Source organism: Glycine max, chromosome 14 (genome assembly GCF_000004515.6).
Source record: "Glycine max cultivar Williams 82 chromosome 14, Glycine_max_v4.0, whole genome shotgun sequence".
NCBI lineage: Eukaryota > Viridiplantae > Streptophyta > Magnoliopsida > Fabales > Fabaceae > Glycine > Glycine max.
In genome coordinates, this window is record NC_038250.2 from 17280561 (window position 1) to 17296094 (window position 15534).

Consider the following 15534-nt stretch of genomic DNA (forward strand, 5'->3'; position numbering starts at 1 on the left):
TGGTAAGATAGTTAACCATTATCGAACATTTTCATAACCTTGTGATACTATATTAATCAACTGAGTCAAATTTAATTACCATGAGACATTTCAACATACTCAGATACTATAATCACACAAAAATAATTGTATACAATTATTTTTTATATATGTAGTTAATCACACAAGGCAAATTTAATCATATTTATATATGTAGTTAACTACATGAGATGGTCAATAAACTCGTGACATATATATATATATATATATATATATATATATATATATATATATATATATATATATATATATATATATATATATATAATAATAATAATAATAATAATCTTATAACATCGTTAAACACATTGATGATTTATACAATTAAACATATTCATTTATTCTTAACTATTTGTGAGACAAAATTAACATATTTAACTAGTTAGCCACCGGTGACGGTTAATAATTTCATGTCACTATTAACTACTTTAAAGATTTTAATAATTTTATGACATTATTAATTATGTCCATAAAATTTTAATTATTTGTAAAATAAAGTTAACAAACTTATACATGTAATTAATCACGAATGATAGATTGACTACAAATCCCGGCTTCACATCCTCAGCATGGGAATTGTCTTACAAATACGCCATATAGACTGGGTTTGATTCCGATTTAAAAAAAAAATCATCTTTTTATATATTTCTATTCTCCGGAAACGGCCTCTTTGTATATGCAAGGGTAAGGTCGCGTACAATATCCCTCCCCCATACCTTCCCATAGCGAAGAGCCTCTGAGCAATGGGGTACGAAGTTTGAATATATTTCTACTCTAATTTTGAATATTAGTATACATGATCAATTATTATCTCTTTTACTTTCTTTACCGTCCTACACAACTAGATGGGTAAGGGCTTCGATCAACACCTCACCTTATAGGGTAACACTACCATAACTTTTCATGCCAGGACCTTAATTTTGAGTTATATATGAATATATAGGTAGCTCTAAAGAGAGAAAATACATAGAGAAAGAATGATAAAATAAAAAGATTGCGCATACTATTCTGGTCCCCATATTATAGATTAGGACCCTTCAACTGCTGGAACCATCTTATGCACTTATCTATGCATATATATCAAACATCCCAACAGAAACCATTGAATGGGAAGAGTTATATTTTTAGTTTGGACCACCTGAGAAAATACATGCATGCTTTATTATTACACAAGGCATGCTTAAAATGTGTCACCATTTGCTGCTGGCACCACCCTTTTCTTATCTTTTTGCAACCAGACAATGAGTGTATCAAACTCTAGTTTTTCTTCTCTTTTTCTCTCATCTTTATGTAACTTAGTAATGTTCTAGTTGGGACAACCGAACTAGATAAAATTCCATTCCATCATCAAATTAGGAAAGAGAGTATCAGCATAGAGAATAAAACAAAAAGAATCTTGTTAACCAGTGTCCTAAAATCTGGTTAAAAAATTAAAAAAAAATTATTAAAAATCATATGAAAGCACACTTAATAATTTATAGGAGAGTGCATTTTTATGCATTATAATAAAATATTTTTCCTTTTTACTTTCTTAACTATTATCCACGGATTAACATTTGCCAAACAAAAATAAATGAGTTAAATGCCACTAAGCATGAATGCATGATAACTTTCTTTCGTCTTAGAAATACTGTGGATCGGAATGCGCATCAATTTCTCCATAATCAAGCTGTTTCAAATAATCAATTTTATTCTCATGATCGTTATGACTTGTACAAGTGGATGCGGTGATGTGTACATAACACACAAGGTGGTTGGATCGAGTAGCAAGCTAATAAATTATGTCAATTACGTATCCTTCGTGAAGGATCTATTTTATTACTGCCACCGGAGTTTGTTTTATAGAATGATATTGTATTACTAGGAATTATATGACTAATAATGTTATTTTTGGATATATTTAAAAACATGTTTGATTACATTTTAATAATGCTAGGATTATTTTTAAAATTTTAAATAATTTAAATAAAAAGATAAAAAAATTAAAGTTACATGTATATTAGATAATAACTTTTCATATAATCTCTCTTCATGGGAATAAAAATATAGTTAAAAGAAAGTTATGACGTTTTCACGAATCAATAATACTTACAAATAATTTTTTAAAACTTGTAACAAACATGAAAATGTTGTTACATGTATGGAAATAGACTTTTAATCCGTGAAATAAATGCATTCTAATAGAAAAGAGATACTCCATGATGTCCCGTCACTAAGGGCATTAGTTAAGAAATTTAGATTAGTAATGTTTTCATTGGAAGGTGAAAAATTACATTGTTTATGATTTTTATGGCGTAATCTTATGATTTACACAATAAATATTTTTTCTTTTAATTTTTTAACCAATGTGTTAAGGATACTCGTTAACCAGATCCTAATTATAACAGTAAAAGTTAAAATATTTAGTAGTGGGTGGGTTGTAGGATGTAATAGTTATGAGTTGTGTTGAAGAGTGTAGGGATAAAAAATAAATTTATGAAAACACTTATAAGTATAAAATAAGATTTAAAAAAATATGCACTCAAACATGAACCACCTCACCGGCGACCACAATATTGTCGAGATGTTGCTCAGTTGTGCCTTTCCATTCCAAAATTACTATTTCTCTTTTCTCTCTTCTTCCTTTTCTCCTTCTTGCACTTCTCTTCGCCCCTTTTGCACTCCTCTTTTCTAGATTTGAGATTACTTCTCCCTCCTTCCTGATGCCAAAGATGTTGAGGAGAGAAAGAGTAGACATTGTTTGGAGAATTGCGAGGTCGACCTCACCAAATTGTGCGTCCGGGGACTTTGCACCTTATCTTCGCTTGGTGATAGATACAAATAAATATTTAGCTTACATATATAACACGTGACACTGCAGTGCGTCCTTGAGAATTGTGTTAGAATTTAGAGTCATTCATTCAAAAAGAAAACTCAGAAGGACATCTTTTTTTATTACATATAACTGTAAGATAAATAATTCACCAAAAACATATCATTTTTATGAATTTAGAATATCCATAAAATTTATTTAGTTGTTAAAGATATGATAAGAGTTATCCAAATTGCTTATGCATAGAGCGACCTCTTGAAATTCAAAAGTTATTTTTCATCTGATCACACACTCCAACTTTTAAAATTTGTAATGGAACAAATCTCAACTAATAACAACAAATGAGACCTAATCTCTTTATCTATCAATCTTAGACAGCTTTCATTATGAGCTCAATATTTAGACTTATACTATTTCTCATCCTGATAAGAATGTGTAAAATCTATAAATAATTAATCATATTAGGCTTAAATATCATCCAATAGATCATAATATTAGTTTATTATTAATAAAATAAAAGATTACAATTAATTACGGCACATATAAATTTGTAGGAAAATTCTAGTATTAACTACGCACAATATATAGGAGTAGAGAATAATAAACTTATCAGCTTTAAAATAAGTAATTGTATAAAGTGAAAAAGTAAGGATAGACGGCCCACCGATAATTTAAAGTTACTAATATTTCTTTCGCTTCTTTTTATAATAAAATGTTGAATGTATTTTTTTACTCCAATTATACATTTTTAGAATAAAACAACTAACATACTATTTAATAACAAAACACTAATTTCTTGATTGTTTTTCTATATCGTGCTTAATTAATTTTCTTAACAAAATAAAATCATAGACTTCCGGAAAAACATTCGAAGTTATTATGTTTTTTCTTTTGAAAGAAACATTTACAGAGTTTGATTTATATATGTTGCATAGACATATAATAAGAAATCTACCCTATTATTATACCCAAAAAGTATATAAATTAATCCCTTACTTTTTTTTACTGCAATCGCTTACTTTCTAATACTAACTTTTTTTTTTCCTGTAAATTTCTATTACTAACTTCATACCTAGAAGGAATTTCCCATACTAGTATATTCCTATTTTTGAACAAGCATTAGTAGACGGAATTTCCCTAGAAGGAATGCTTCAATAAATTCATGCCTTACTTGTAAGAAAGAGATAGGGCTACAAGTCTACAAATACTAGAAAGTAATCGCCAACCAAGCATTCATTGGCAAATAAATGAAAAGTAAAATCTAATCAGATATTTATTGTATTTAACAGATAGCCTACTTAATTAATAATGAATTTAATACAAATGGCTTACATGCATGAACATATTTGTGCTTTACAGGGTGGCACCCTTCTGGCTCCATACCTCACTCTTCAATATTGTTTTACAAACTTAAAAAAGTTTGATTTCGTAACTATGTAAGTATATTTTCTTATCTTATCATCTTAATTTTTCTGGATTGAAATGTTGTATATAGGAAATAAATAGCTAATTTATCAGTAAGAGTAGTTAAGTTAATTAATTTAATTAATAATATGATAAATTTAAATTTTATTTTAAAAATATTCATAGATCAAATTAAATAGTTTAAGTAGTGTTTATATTTAATCACACTACTCATATTTCAAGGGATAATTTTTTTCATCAATAAATATGACTTATCTTATTATCTTATTAGTATACTTGACAATAAATAAGAGTTAAAAAGAAATTAACAATTTATAGATTTGAAAGTTATCGTATGTTTCTTATATTTAGGAATAAAAAAAATATTTTTATTTATTTCTTATATTTAGGAACGGATGCAGTATTAACATTAGTTCTTAAAAATGGTTTTAAGTACTACTCCCTCCAAACTCTTAAAAAAAATAACTAATTTTACACTAATTAAGAAAATTAGTTGATACTATTTAATTTTATTAATTTCAAATAAAAAAAATATTTCTAAAATATCTTTCATTAGAACTTATTATCATTAATAAAAAAGAGTTATTACAAATAGAATTACCATTAAAAGAATGATGTCTTAGGCGGGGACGATTGGACAAGGAGGCGGGCATCCCTCGTCACTTCTCATGTACGTTGATATATATTTTAAGTTAGTTTAAGTAAAATTGTATAAAATTATACTAATGATTAAGGTTAGGTAGTGTAAAATTAGTTATGTTTGTTATTATTACTATAATGGTTAAGCTGATCACTAGAATAAGATTGTGTAAACTTAATCGTGTGTTTGTTATTTTATGATAACAATTAAGGTTATTATTTTTTGAAATAAAAATTAGTTTTAATCCAAAATATAATATAATTTTTTTCTTATATATAAGTCCAGGGAGATTACTAAAATGTATTTATTGAAAATGGTAATTAATTTGTAGAAATTTTTATTGAAAATTGTATTTATTACATTTTTTATGTTTTCAATAACACAAGTGATTTCAATATAAAAATTAACATTTTTATTAATTTTTAATTTTATAAATAAAAATGAAATGATACATATATATTAAAAATTAGTACAATTAATATGTTAAAAATGTAAAACTAATTTAATATTTTCTTAAATCAATAAATAAGAAAATTAACTAAAAAATATTTAGGATACTCATCCTAATTAAATTCCATTTATTTTTTGAATCGTAATATTTTGAAATATAGTTTTGTTACTTTTCGTTCACTTCACTTTACATGTACTGCATATTACATATGGTTGATACTTTCTTTTTCATTTAAATAAAATTTATTTTATTGTCCTTTGAAGAAGGTTAATAACACATTTTTAACATATCTTATTATTTTATTGATTAAAATTATAAAATTATGAGCAAAATTTGTCAAAAGTGAAGTTTCACACAATTTTATGATTTTTAATAAATTTTAATCAATAAAAAAATTATTGAAAAAGTGAGTTAAAAAAACGTTAGCATTTTTTGTTATCATGAGGTAGTTTCAAATGAACATTTCATCAATTCTTACATTTTAGTTGACACTTATTATGTAAAAGTTAAATAAGCAAGTCCAATGACTTAATTCCAGTGTTTGAGTTACAGTGGACCGATATTCCTACTTAAAAAAATGAGTGATCTTATCAAAGTAATACAAACAACAGTGAAAAAATCAATATTCTCATAGCCAGAAAAAATATAGAAAAATGGAAAACTATTCTTCCTGGTAAATTACTATAATTTTTTGAAACGTGATATTTTGTAATAAATATTCATTATCCATTGTTCAAATTTCTTTATCTGCACTTTATATTACCTTCATACTTCTTTCTTTTTGGGTTACTTACAACAAAGTTCCATTTTTTTTCTTTTTGGTTTTTTGCCTGATTTTTAGTGGGTGGCGCGAATGCTAATTATTGTCTTATGATTTCTAACAAATTTTTATGTTAAAAGTGTTTTAAATAACATGTCACCGTCTTTTCTGTTTATCCTAAAGTAGTTTCAAGTGAATATTTCTTTAATTCTTATATTTTAGTTTACACTACCGGAAAAAAAAATATTTATTTAAGTTTACACTCGTACGTTAAACAAACAAGCACTAATGCTTAATTCCGGTGTTTTTGTTATAGTGAAACAATATTTTTACCTAAAAAAAGAGTGATCTTACGAAAGTAACGAAGGAAAACATTTGTGAAAATATTAATATTCTCATAGCTAAAAACATATTCTTTCGGATTAATTTCATTAATTTTTTAATCACATGAATTTCTATGCTCACATCTCTTTACTATATTACATTCATAATTCTTTCTTTCTTTTTGGGTTAGTTACAACAAAATTATGGCTTTTTCAAATTTTTGTCATTTTTTTGTGGGGTGTAGTACGAGTGTTAATAAATACTGTATATATGAAGAATGTTAATTACATGCTTTTTGACCATGTTTTTAATATATTATATTCTCTTATTGATTAAAATTGATGAAAAATAACAAAATCTCGTATTTTTCAATTTTTTTGCCGGATGTAACGTGAATGTTATATTTTGACATATATTTTGATTACCCTTTGTTCACGTCTCATTACCTGTACTTTATATGACATTCATACTTATTTCTTTCTTTTTGGGTTAGTATATATATATTAGTTTCAGTCCCTTTAACTAAGTTTGTGTTTTTTAATTTGCTTTTTTGAGATATTTTATTTATTTTTAATTCTTATAAGTTAGTATTTTTTTTTTCATTTTGGTCCCTATAAGCACCAACTTATATGGATTATAAGTAAAAAATTAGAATCTTTAAAGATAACTAAAAATGACAAAAAAAAAACTTAAAATGACAAAAATTGACAAAACATCAACTTAAAATAACTAAAATTAGAAAAATAAACTTAAATGGACCAAAAATAAAAAAACGTTAACTTACAGCAAAAAATATATTTAAACCTATGAAAAATCTTAATTACAAACTTTTTAACATTATTTTTAAGAACTATATTCTCTTATAGATTAAAATTTGTAAGAGATATAAAATCACAAGTGAGATTCATTAACATGTGACAATTTTATAATTTATAATAAATTTTAGATCATAATAAAAAAGTGTGTTGAAAAAATATATTAAAAAATATGTGGCTAGCATTTTTGGTTATCCTAAAATAGTATTAAATGAACATTTCTTTAATTCTTATATTTTAGTTCACACTCGTACGTAAATTTCACACGTCAAATATGCAAGCCCCAATGCTTAATTTAGGTGTTTGTGTTATAGTGGAACAATATTCCCTTGTAAAAGAAAAGAGTGCTATTAGGAAAGTAATGAAAACCATAGTGAGAAAATTATTTTTCTCATAACTAGAAAAACAGAAAATTATTCTTCCTAATTAGTTCCATTATTTTCATTACCCCTCTGTTCAGAGTCTACGTGTACTTTATATTACATTCATATACTTCTTTATTCTTTTTGCGCTAGTGACAACAAAATCTTGGCTTTTTAAATGTTTATGCCAATTTTTTCGGCTGGTGTAGCGCAAGTGTTATATTTTGACATTTATTTTGATTAGCCTTTGTTCATGTCTCTTTGCCTCTACTTCTTAGCTTATTTTTTATCCATTGTATTTTAAAGTTATTTTATTTTAATATATTAAGTTTTTAAAAGTTACAATTTTTATCCTTTCCTCTTATTTTTGTTGGCAACTATGTTGATACGTTAACTTAGAATTATTGAAATAATTAATTTAAAATAATAACAATTAAAAATCATCAATATTTATAAATTAATTATTATAATTATTTTACACATAACAACACTTTCCAACCTCCACTTCAAAATCCTCAACGACTGAGAACAACACTTTCAAACCAAAATTATAAATCAGCAGTTCAGCACTTACAAACCAAAATCCAATAAAAAAAAAACGTTTGATGTAGTCATTGATTGTTGGAAAGATCAAGAAAATTTAACACAGACAAACTCCCAATTTCACAGTAGTTATAGGCAACAACCCATTAAACTTATTATCACCACCAGAAACTCTTGAAGATTCTCCAATCCAATTACCAAATCTCGTTGGGAATCACTTCAGAGAAATTATTCTTCCACAAAATTAACAGTGATACATTCATCGCCCTATCAATGATCCTTGCTATTGAGCCACCAAGTGAGTTCACCAACCACCAGTTCAAGCAAATACATGTGCAGAAAGCCCTACATACCTGCTGGAACATCGACGGACTCTGACGTTCCCTCCCTCATCCTCTCATCGTCAAGCCTTTGGTTGGTGGTTGCAAATCTAGGTTGTGGGGGTGTGGAATCGTTCACCGGTGGGTTTGGGGGTCGATTGCGGCGTGTAGTGGTCGTGGCGGTGGTGCTGCGGTGGCTGTAAGGTGGTGCTGCAAATATGGTTCGAATAAGATGAACAGGGGGAAGGTGGATTTTTTAGTGGTTGCACGTGCGGAGAAGAACAAGGTAGAAGGAAGAGAGAGGAAGGGAAAAGAAGGATCATGGTGGGAGTTATGAATCTTGGCCGGAGGAGATGAATATTTTTCAGTAATTTTTAATTTTTAAAATAAAATAAAAATATTAACAATTTTTAATTATCATTATATTAATTAATTATTTTAAAATTCAAATATTAAGTGGACTCTCATGTTTGTTAACTTAAACAAAAAAAAAATTAAAATGAGTCATTTTAAAACTTAAAATACGAAAATATTTTTAAAATTTAATATATTAAAATAAAGAGTGTATTTTATATTATATTTATTTGTTTTTGGTTTAGTATCAATAAAATCTCGACTATTTTGATTTTTTGTCAATTTTTTTGTTAGGTGTAACACTAGGGTTAATAAATGTTGTATGTACGAAAAATGTGAATTACATTCTTTTTAAGATATTATACTCTTTTATAAATTAAAATTTAGTAAAAATTATAAAATAGTTAGATTCATCATAGTGTAAGGTTCATACAATTTAGTTATTTATAACAAATTTTGAACAATAATAACAACTATGTTAGATAAAATTATTAAAAATATATTGCTAGTATTTTTTATTATCCTAAAATTTAAATAAATACTTCTTTAATTATAACATTTTAGTTCACACTCTACAACAGTGCAAAGTTTGAAAGAAAAAAAAGTTGGAGGGACCAAAAATAATTATGGTTATAGAGTAATATATGAATATTTTTTGGTACATAGATAGTTTTTTTTATACATACGGCTGTAATATGAAAATTAAATATTATAATTTTGATAAACATCATTTATTTATGATTTTTTTTAGTAAATCATTTATTGTGGATGATTTTAAGTATTCAATGATATTATTCAAATATTAATTGTTGTTATGATATTAAAATATTTTTTCTACTTCATAAATAGCACTCCTCCGGTTTTCTTTTTCTTTTTCTTTTTCTTTATGATTTTTATACTTTTGTTGACTACTAAATAAAGGAAATATAATTTTTTTCTATATTATTGAAAAATTTGTTATATAAATAAATATTGCAAAAAAATTTAAATGAGAATACGTAATAAAATAATTAATTTTTTTTCTGATTTTTTCAATAAATTTAAAGAAATAATCATATTTTGGCTAAGTTTATAAGTTTTGTAGAGAAAATTCAAAAGAAAATCTCAAAATTAATAGAAAAGTCTTTATAAAAAATCCACAAAGAAAGCTGACATGTTCAAGTCATATTATATATTTATATATAAGATTTCATGCAACAATGCGAGGATATAAATGTCATAAACATAATTAGTTTAAAAGATGCAAAAAAAAGTTTTATATCGCGAAAAAATTATTTAATGAAATAGTTACTCTACAAAAATGCTATCAAATCAATCATAATGATTAATGCTATAAAAAACAAAATATAAAATGTAGTGTTAGTATAAAATGCCCATAAAATTAATAATAATAAATAAAATGACTAAAAATTATTCTCTTTATACTATTTCAATGACTAAGATTTTACAAATAAAAATATGTAAGTACCTTTATGGTTTATGACGAGAACTTTATGGATTTGATGGTGTACTTAAGAGCGAGACCTGACCCTTATTCAGTTACTTATGTTGTGTTAGTAGGGACCAACTTAGGATTTAGATATTATTATGAATTTATGTTGTCTTAGTGAGGACCAACTTAGGGTTTCACAAGGGAATAAATACAACATAAATTCATAATAATATCTAAATCCTAAGTTGATCTCCACTAAGACAACATAAATAAATGAATAAGGATCAGATCTCACTCTTAAGTCCACTGTCAAATCCACATCAACCATGAGTGACATGTTCCTTAGAAGCGACATCATAATCTGTTGTCGTGTCGAATGACTTGATCATCATAGTTCAACAGAAAACTAGGGTAAACTCATTTTAAAAGATACATAATATAAGACATATTATAAATTCACCATTTGAAAAAGTAGATATAGAAATCCTTCACACTTACAATATCATACTTATACAACTCATCAACTAACATATAATTCTTAAGTCAAATTATGAATGCACATGTCTAAGTATCATGTTATGCTAACTCTTTTACTCCTAGGAGCTTATGTGCCTAATCACATGCAATGTCATTTATCCATATATGCATGATATGCTAGTTCATTCAACAATCAACATACACCATCATAATCATATTCACCCATTCAACACCAAAAAGAGGATACCATATCATAAATTCACCATTTATATGTTCATTACACTTATGGACCCAACTATAGTTCAAATAGCATAGTAAGATATTTCAACACCTTGAATTCTTACTTTCACCACACCAAAATCTTATATGAAAGTGAATTTCATTATCTCATTATAAAAATCAACTTCACTTCTTCTTTATAATTCACAAACTATTATGTACACACTTGGAATTGACTAAGAATGTCTCAATAAAGCATAAAGGGATAAATAAAATATTCTGCATGAAAATTTTCCAAAAATTGAAGCTTTTGACACCATTAATGGTTATCCACGCTATTCAAACTCAATAGAAACACATCAATAATCCACCCTTAAGCTTCTAAACACTAAACTCCAACACAAGAACCCAAGATTCAAACCAAACAACCCAAAATCATCATAAAATAAGAAAAGTGAGTGAGCTTCCCTTATCTACACAAACCCAAGATTGACTCTTAGAAGAAGGAAGGAAAATGAGTGAGCTTTGGGTTCGAGAGAGGAACTTTCCTCTAATCCCACAATAACCACCGTACATAAGCATCAACCAAACCCCAAAGCCAACCAAAAATAGAATCAAAACCTCTTAAAATCAAGCTTTTTCCTTGAACTTTCCATGGGAGCTCTATAAAAACAAAAATGAAGAATACGGGAGGAAGAGGAAAAGCTTACCACACTAAGGACAACTATGAAGTTCCAACCAGAAGGAAGAAGAATCTCCTTTGAACAAATGCACCAAAAACTCAATTGTTAAGGATTAGGTTTCTTGGGGAAGAGTGGAAATGAAAGATTTTTTGAGAGAAGTTTCTAAAAAATATAAGGGTTTTGAGAGGTTTATGACTATTTAAACTCTCTTTTTACACATGACTTCTACTAACACACCTACCCTCTTACATAATTCAAAAGCCTATCCCTTTAGGCCAAACACTATTAGAAAATAGGCTTTTAACATCGATTATTAAGGACTTTCAACATCAGTTATTAACTGATGTTGAAACTACAGACGTTAAAAGTCTCAATGTTAACATCAGTTTTCCAAAACTGATGTTAAGTAAATTACACAACATCGGTTTTATACAAAACTGATATCCTATAAAAAAATAACAAAAAAATAAAAGATTTAAAAGTCCACATTGGTTTTTTTTTATGAAAATCGATGTTGTTTTTGAATGACAACATCGATTTTTAGACAACCAATGTTGTCAGTAAAAAAATAACACCGATTTTTCTAAAAAATTGATGTTGTTAGTAAAAACCAACATCAATTTTTTGGAAAACCAATGTTATTTTTTGTATTTTTAATATCCTGTTTATTTTTGTAATTACCCCAATTAACCAGTAAATTCAAAAGTAGTACCAGACTAGACAGTTTTTATCAACCAGTTTAAATTTTGTCCACTATATATAATTGAATATTTATAATGAATTATAAGAAAAATGAAAGTCAATACATAAAATCATTTGTAACCTAATCTAAATTAACATACTAACTACTCTACAATTCTAAAATCACTTAAATCCCTAGTGTTTGATTTTTAACTTTCAAATGATATTTTGCCCACTGGATGAGAATTGCCTTCATTCTCTCTGATTCCAATGGTCTTTGATCAACAAAATACTGCATGATATAATAAAACACACAAGTTAATAAATGAGTCTAAATAATAACAATTATAAGAAATTGAATTAGTTTTGAAGTAAACAATTACCGTTTCCCAATTGTCCTTGAAACCTTCTAGTACTATTGTTGACATCCAATGCATTAAGTAGTACCTGCACCTAATGCTTCCTTTTTGCTTATTACACTAAATTGAATAGGATATTTAGATATTCAAAGTTAACTGAAGCATAGTAAAATTTAATTTTTAAGACATGAAACATTATTTAAATGACTTACTTTAACTACAATCCATCTAGTAGCAGCATTGGATTTTCTTCCTTGACTGTTGTTGAATCCTTTCAAAGCACTAATTAAGAGAAACATGCATGTGTATTATACAATAAAAATATTGAAGTCAAATTGTAATCATAAAGCAAATGTATTACAAAATTTAACTGACTTGTTAATAATTTCATTCAAGTAGTTTTCGGTCCTATTGTGCAAGGAACAAAACTAGATGACAACATTGTCCTTAGGCCAAATGTGTACTACATGGGAGAACATTAAGTTATTATAAAACATACATGATTTAAATTGATTTGTTCAGTTTAAATTACCGATTCAAGTAGGCTCGTAAGTACACATCTCTTTGTGAATTCTGCATCCATTTCTTAATATAATCTTCTGATTCAAATTGCGATTATCCAGATCTTTGTATAGACTATGGCTCAAGGAATCCATACACATTGGCATTCCCCGCTTGCATAGTTATCTCAGTCACATGCCTATTGCTGTTAAAATATAGTACATTATGCATGAATATAAAACAATCAGTTAGGTAATATACAATAATGTAAAGTGACTTATTGAATCCATAGTTTTATAATAGAGATGCTCAGACATTGACCACTGTGAGCTATTTCAGAAAGATCTTCATGTTTTATGTACAATGGGAAGTTATCATTATACACCCCAAACACGCTAACATCCCACGACACCTGCAATGACTCTAGGAAAAGCTGCGGAATGGTCAATGTCATCAGGTATAGTGGATCCACGACAATCAAGTATGCACTCAGAGAACAAAGAGAAATGCATTGTACCAATTTCATCAAATTTCAGAAAATAAACTTAACCTTTATGATGAATGTACTATAAAAGTATGACTCTTCTCAAACTACCCAAACTGATATTTCAAGATTCAATATAATGATTAATGCAAACTATCTGCAAGAATCATTGTATTAAATCTCAAACGGGAATCTAAGGTTCACTCATGATGAACAATAATTATACACAAAGCAATAGTCATTAATGACATAAAACAAGGTAAAAAAGGAGTCATAAGGAAAAAAAAGCCTAACAAAATTAGGAAAGACATTCGTACTTGTGATGATGGTCACTAATAGTCTCCAACAATGAATATTGTGATCACAATGCAAACAACAAAAGTAAAAGTTCCTGCAAAATTACATAAGCAATTAGGCTTGAGTCTTCCTGACTTTACTTTAGGCACTTTATTATCTTATATCTAATGGGAACAATCATATTAACAGACTATATTTCATTTGATTCTATCTTGGTATTCAAGTCTCTAAATTCTTGGGCATATGCATCTAAATCTAATGATAAAATATTTTACCAAGTTCATTTGACAAACAACATTATGTTCTAAATCCTGATAAGTAAATGTTGGAGCAGGTTTACTGGTGGCATGACAAATACAGGCCTAGGAAGAATGCATAAGCTACGTTATGATTTAGGCAATGTGCATCACAAATATTCCAAATTACACCAATAGTTATAGACAATATGTCTTTCAAAATCACAAGTCATAACAACCTTCACAAAGGTCTACAACAGTGAAAGCACAGGTCAAACATGGAGTTGGAACCCAAAGGCAAATAGTAGTAGAAACTTGGCTCTCTTGTCTCCAAACAAATTGCTTATAGTGATTAATTCAAGGATTGCAATATCATAGGAGTTAAGATGACACACAATTATTGATGATAATTGATCAGCCAAAGTAGACCGTTAGAAGAGAAACTTTATTGAAGTTGCTATAATAATTTTAAATACAAACAATTTGTTAGACAAATGACCTCAATTATCTTAAGAAGGGGGGGTTGAATTAAGATAACAAGAACTATTCGCCAATTAAAATTTCACTCTCTCCTTTTGGATTAACAATGCACCCTCAACATGAATTAATCAAAAGACAATTCAAAATAAACTTCTTACAAGCCAAAGATAAATAGCAATAAATAAAAGAAGTTTAAGGGAAGAGAGAAATGCAAACTTGATTTATACTGGTTCGGCCACTTTCCGTGCCTACGTCCAGTCCTCAAGCAACCCACTTGAGATTTTCCACTCTCTTTGTAAAACTCCTTTTACAAAGTCTGAATCACACAGGGACAACCCTTCCCTTGTGTTCAGGAATCCTTTACAACAAGAGACCCTCGATCTCTTAATCCTTTTTTAGAAGTAAGAAGAAGAGAAGAAGAAATCTTTCTTGAAAGAGGTAGATTTTACAATCTGAGCACTCAATTAATTCCTTATTGAATTGCAAGTGTATTGGCCAAGGAATTCTTAAGAGGATGAAATGTTTTTGCTCTTAGAGAGAATAAGACTTTTTATTATGAAAAACTCTGAGCAAATTCGGGTTGCAAGTCACATATATATATAGACCTTTGGTGGCCATGTAAACCACTCTGGTAATCGATTACCAGAGAGTAAATTTCTGAAAACCTCCTCTAGTAATCGATTAAAGTATTTGTGTAATCGATTACAGGTTTTAAAATTTGAATTAAAACGTTTATTAACTGCTGGTAATCGATTACCAATATTGTGTAATCGATTATACAATCTAAAATTTGAATTCAAATATTTAGTAGCTGTTGTAAACCATTTTTGGCCACTGGTA